This window comes from Leuresthes tenuis, unplaced genomic scaffold (assembly GCF_036924035.1).
Source record: "Leuresthes tenuis unplaced genomic scaffold, fLeuTen1.0.hap1 SCAF_12, whole genome shotgun sequence".
Taxonomy (NCBI): Eukaryota; Metazoa; Chordata; class Actinopteri; order Atheriniformes; family Atherinopsidae; genus Leuresthes; species Leuresthes tenuis.
This window is the reverse complement of record NW_027325366.1, coordinates 5,159,962-5,165,961: the sequence shown is the minus strand read 5'-3', so window position 1 is coordinate 5,165,961 and position 6,000 is coordinate 5,159,962. Positions and strand designations below refer to the sequence as shown.

Below are 6,000 nucleotides of genomic sequence, written 5' to 3'. Positions count from 1 at the left end.
GCCAAATCCTGGTGTAGGGTATACGTTTTAGAAGACGATTTGGGTCTCTCCCTCGTGGTGGGCAGAATGTTCTTCCCTCGCTGTTTGAACATCATATCCGTGGCAAGTCATATGACAGTCTGGACATAAGTTGGCGGTGAGAAGTCAGTCTTCGTCGCTACTTTGCGCACATAGCGTAGACTGATGGCCCGCCCCTGATATACTTCCAGTTAAAGCCCGTAAGAGGTGTTGGTGAATACACTGACCTTTAGTGCACTGACGTAGACGGTACGTTTTTTTTTTTTTTGGTACCGAGCGGAGAGGAGATGCACACGGCACTCGAGTGAGGTAACTATATAAAAAAAACCCATTTGTTTTCATTCACTCCCACAACATGGACCCGAGTTGAGCTTGTAGTAACGTGCAGATGTTATTAACGACTGTTGTGAACATTTGTCGCGAATTTTTAGACAACATAACATACCGTTGTTCTTTGTAGACAGCAAGCTAATTTCCTATGAGGCATTTGCTAGCTGATGTTAGCTGGTTGAATCGTTGCCTGTTTCGAAGCTGGAGTTAGCGCTAGCCTGAACGAAAGAATCAACTATCCAAACAAAAGGGCTGGTGCTTTTTAAAACGGTGTGTCGAATAGCTTTTGGGATAGCGAAAACTATATTTTGGGTGGCTTATCAAGCTTGTACGCGGTAACGCTGACGTGTTGAAGGCGTTTTAATGACGCGGAAGAGTAGCAAGCCTGCTTTGGCGTCCTATCATGCGTACCACGTGCAGAGTTCTACGCTTCTTAGGTTCTTTATTGGTAACTTGGATGACATCGCGGCTCTGTTTCTGCAACCGACAGCCTGCACGGTTTTATGGCAAAGGAATCTCGTTAAGCTGAGATGTACTTAAAACTGCATATAATATCGTCTCGCCTCATGTCGGAACTCTGGAAGCGTGGGAATCTCTACTGAAATGACCGCTTTTGGTGACATGTAGATGAGGCTTTCACTCCCCGCTGATAATAGTAGTCGGTAGTCTTATTGCAGTGTGAACAATTCCACGTTCATCAGCTTGATATAACATAGTTAACACATTTTTGTTCAGAGGCAGAGATATTGAAGAACTGAGTGTGCAGAGTAACAGCTGTTAGACGCATGTTTGAAGCTTTTCTCTTCGGATAGAATTGTGTAGCTATAGAAAAACTAACTAAAAGACCCTAGTTTCTGCAGTGCAGCTAAAGTAGCTTACACGGTAAAGCCCTCCAGCAGCTACTTTGCTGTGATGCACACTGACTACGTCAGACATGTGCCAGGCTTATGCTCTTTTCAGGATGCCACATATGTTTTAATACTAAATAAGGGTGGTTAGTTCAGAGGGACTGACCTTATACTCACAAGATGAAATGGCTTTTGTAATCAAGATATTGGCAGCTGTTAAGATGTTGCTGATAGTCTATGGATTAATGTCTTTTTGCTGTTATATAGTCAGGATAATTGAATATGTTTAGGTGTGGTGGGAAACTGCATTATCTCCTTTATCCACAGAATGTATTGCCCATATAATGACTAAAAAGAACAATTTCTGACAAACTGCTTTCTTTGAGTCATTGGACTCATCTTTTGACTTTGGGATCAAAATCAAACTGCCCACAGCCATGATGTGCTTTTTGGCTTTGTATGTAAATTCATGGCTTTTTGGCTTTGCATGTAAATTCATGGCATTTGCGTAAATGCAGTAAAATCCAGTTGGTCGAATATTGGCAGGTAAGCGCCACAAATACAGATGTGGCATTAAACTGTAATACAGGAAGGGGGTAAAACGGCACAACACTGGTGCAAACTCCAACAGTGGCAGACAATGTGGAAGTAGAGATGGGAATAAAACATTTGAAACCAAGTTTGTTCCATGCTGTTTTTAGAAAGATTTCCTCAGATAATCATGATAGAATTGTGACAGACAGATTTTAATAACCCTAACCAGGGTTCCTTGCCCTTATATCTTACTTGACCAGGCTGTCCGGGTATATTGGCATATTTTGTAACCCATTCACAACATTTTCTTTTTTGTAACAGAGCTGAGTGCAGCAAAATGATTGAGCCTCTTTTTTGCCCAGGGCATACTTATTGCAGATGTGAGCACATAATTTCAAGTACCACAGAGTCGTATGTTTTGTGATAGTGTCCACTTGGAGGTATGTTAAAGTAGATCAGCATCTGCACAGAGGTATTTATGCTCATGCACAAGTTTTCCAAGGTCACAATAAGTAGATGGAGTCATCAGAAGAAAGCCTAGCACACTCCCTCTGATGATAACATTTACATCATGCAAAATCCAATCTTACGCGTAGAATCCACTGTGAATAAAACATGATAATGTGCAGGAGGGAGGATTGTTTTACACTGTTGCCAACTTTGGGACTTTTTGTGACCTTGTAGAAAAAATAAAGACACTTTCAATTCTGTTTATATCAGAGATGAGTGAAAGCTTCCCAATGCTTGCAGTTATAGTTACCACTTACTGCCACTTAGTAAGAAGGCATTTACAGCTGTTGGTTGAACTACACTGAGTTCCATGGAGGGGGTTAAGATAGCCTCACTTTTCCTTCACTATATCGGTCAAACTCCATCCTTACTTGATCCCTGAATTCACACAGTAGATGTCAATAGTTCTTTGTTAGACTTCCACCATCTTGTTTCTAAATCTTCCATTCACTATGTGCCACTGGCTGTTTGTTGTAAATTAGCAGTAATAGAACCAAGTAGGGATATCCCTGAGTATATCTTTTGGATTATTCCCACAGATTGACAAAGCTCCTCTGGAGAAATGGGAAACATTAACTCTTTCCAGAAGCTGAGTGCTGCTCAACATGAATGGGAACTTAATACGTACCCCTGCCTGCGATAAAAGTGGAATCCCCTTACAGTGTTAAGCTGAATCACCAGACCTTATCTACAACCTCTACATACCTTTGACACTTTCGATGAGAACATACAGCCTGAAAGTGTTTTGAGACTTCTGCTGTTTTTTTGCACTATTTAAAACACATACAAGACTAAATGTGCTGGTTTTGTAATGTACTACACCTCACCTCAGTTCATTAAACTTGCATCTTTCTAAGTATAGTGGTGTGATTGAAGTGTGGCAACACAGGGAAAGAGCATCTGGATTCAATAAAGACGGATGGCGCTCTGGGTTCATCTGCTCTGTGTATTACAGTGAAATGCGTTTCAAATAAACACACTGGTGTAGATACTGTTGCAGTTCTTTGTTGAACTCTTACCTGCTTAATGTATATGTATAAAGAATGAGCAAACACTTTGCAGAGGGTTTTGTGGTTTGTTTGTTTATGGATTAAATTACGGTGGAGTAAAAGAAAAAGAGTACAACAAAAGTGTGTGTTGTGTAAAAAAAGGATATTGTGTAGTTAAAGTCCATCAATGTTCAGAGCTTCTGTATTAGCAGTGTAATATTATTCTTAATAAACAAGACAAATGTGAGTACTTTTGCTCTCCTTAATCCGGATATCTAGATGTGCTGCCCTTTTCTTTTTTTAACCTCTGGAATATTTGTTGGATTTTGGGTTTAGCACTCCATTGCCAACTTCATAGTTGAAGTGGTTTGTTTCTTTTTATTCTGCACTTTCAGTGCCTGTTATTATTGAAACAGGTAGAAGGATGATGGAAAGCCTGGAGTTGAGTACACCACAGCTGAAACTTCAGTGTCAGGGTGATTCAACACTTTCATTAACACCTTACTTAAAAAGAAAAAGAAAACAAAAGATGTGTTCATGCATGTATTGATCGATGCTGATATCACACAGGTAAAAAAAACCCATTAAAAATCATCTCAACAAATGAGACAACCACATGCTAACAACTTACAATAAAAACCCTTGGTACACCCTGGGCTGGCGACCCGTTCAGCTGGGATAGGCTCCAGCCCAGTAGATTGATGGAAGTTCTTCTTTTATATCATTTATAGACTGAGTAGAAGCAATTTTGTGCTGAAAGGTAGTGTTTGATGACCACTAGTGGAAACTGTTTCAGGTGACAAACATCCTCCTAATAGCTTTGACTTGTGAACAGGACAGACAGGAAGATGTGTATGTGTGCTCTTTGGTGCTCTGTGGCCAGATGAGTCCACGTTTCAGCAGGACTCCCTCTGATGAAAGCCTGACTGAGAAAGACTATCCAGACCCTTTCAGCCAGAGGTGTAAAATCCTGTGTCTGTAACGATATGAGGGTGTGTCCATGGCATAGATGGCTTACATAAGTGTGACGGTACCATTGATGAAGATCAGTGGTTCCCAACTGGTCTGGCTTCAGGACCCACCATCATTTGTTACAGTCAAGCTGTGACCCAGGAAAATGTTTAACATCTCAAATTTCTTTATGAAAACATGTTGCAGTTTGAACCTGACATAAAATAAAATATCACAGTGTGTCAATATACACAACATTCAAGTTTAACGCTAAACAAAAGCAAACAAGAGAATGCATATTATGTCAGATGATGCTTTAGTTCTAAAATCTGAATTTCATTAGAACAGAAAGACGGTCTTGAAATGCCAAAGTGACTGTGAGTTGACATGTAGTCTTTATGAGATGATTTGCATTCACAATTTCTGATGCATGTAGCTGTCTGACCAAAGAATTTTAAAATATGTGAATGAGAGCAGCTTTAATGAGAATTTGGCTGTCTTAAACTTTGGCGTTCTCACTAAAAGATGGAAGCTTGAGCAGAACACTTTGGCCCATCTGAGAGTAGTTGGGCATACAAGTGCAGAGATGATTAGATTCCCAACTGCATTATCTGGATTTGTTGGTTCGAGAAGCTCAGTTTTGTAGGGTTGCTGTCACACTAACATATTTCTATGCATTTTAAGTCTGATTTTGGTCGAACTAACACAAAAAGCTTATTTCTAGTGTTGTGTAAACACTCTTAATGCCAGACCTCTGTCTTCATGACTTACAACAGTCTGCTTCATATAGATATGGTGTGTGTCTTCAACTAGCCTGCCTGCAGTCCTGGCACCTATTAAAGATATATGGTGCAGTCTGAGAAGGAGAATTTTAAATAGTTTCTACGTGTTTAGGGTTGCTTTTATGTGTAAGGAGGTTTGGGATAATACAATTATGGAGCATTTTGCTTCTTTGTGGACTTTAGAACTTGTTAATGAACCTACAGATAAAATGCTAAAATGGGCAGGCTGCCGTTCCTAAACACATGTATCATGAGCTTTATCCTGAACTGCTGAAGGGCTCCCTGACTGCTCAAACACGCAGACACACACATTCCCTCCCTAAGCCTCCCCGCCTCCCTGTACAAATTAGTTAAGTCACTGGATTCAAATGCCTCAAAACATTCAACCTGTTAGTAATGTTTTTGCTGGCATTTAATACTGGTGCGGTGTGAGCTCTGGTGCTTTTTGGCTTATTAGTGATGATAGGTAAGGATCACTTGTCACAGTCATTTTGCTGGCGTGTTATTTCTTTGACACCTATGCAGTGTTTTCAGGTAATCGTTGTGTTTATAGTCTGTGTCAGGCCGATCCTTGCGGTCTTAAACTCTGATGCGCTATGATGAGTATGTTTTCAGGCCACAGAACTTCAGCTACGGATCTGTATCTTACCACAGCTAGCTCATGGCTTTTCTTTCTTATAATGGTGCCTTGATTCTGCTCAAAAGAATTTACAGCTAGAAACTCAAGAGCTTCAATCAGAAACCCTGAGCTTGGTGTGGTGTTTGTTGTCATGCACAAAGCTGTGTGAAAGCAAGTTTAGGGAGGACGTGGCCTGTAAATGTGGACCTACGTCAGATATCCTCATTAGGGTTTTTGGATAAGTTGGAGCTTTATAAAGGTTTGACTTTTTTTTTTTTCTTTTGGTCATATCTTGTAAAGTCAATGTGAAGAATCTTTAAATAAGCTCATTCTTAAATTCATGTCTTAACGTACAACCTCTGCAGAATCTGTTATTTACTGGTTGACAGAATAGCTGTTCAAAGGAATTTAGGAGGCTG

General features: G+C 40.2%; 2 protein-coding genes across 2 annotated transcripts in view; one reads left to right on the top strand and one right to left on the bottom strand.

Annotated features, from left to right (window-relative positions):
* Positions 1-261: 261 nt before the first annotated feature.
* slc39a10 (solute carrier family 39 member 10) overlaps positions 262-6,000 on the top strand; it is a 35,384-nt gene continuing 29,645 nt past the window's right edge. The window contains exon 1 of the mRNA XM_072397880.1: positions 262-327. The gene's annotated coding sequence lies outside the window, so the exon portion shown is untranslated. The remainder of the gene's footprint in view (positions 328-6,000) is intronic.
* esyt3 (extended synaptotagmin-like protein 3) overlaps positions 4,089-6,000 on the bottom strand; it is a 148,956-nt gene continuing 147,044 nt past the window's right edge. The window contains exon 24 of the mRNA XM_072397879.1: positions 4,089-4,100. The gene's annotated coding sequence lies outside the window, so the exon portion shown is untranslated. The remainder of the gene's footprint in view (positions 4,101-6,000) is intronic.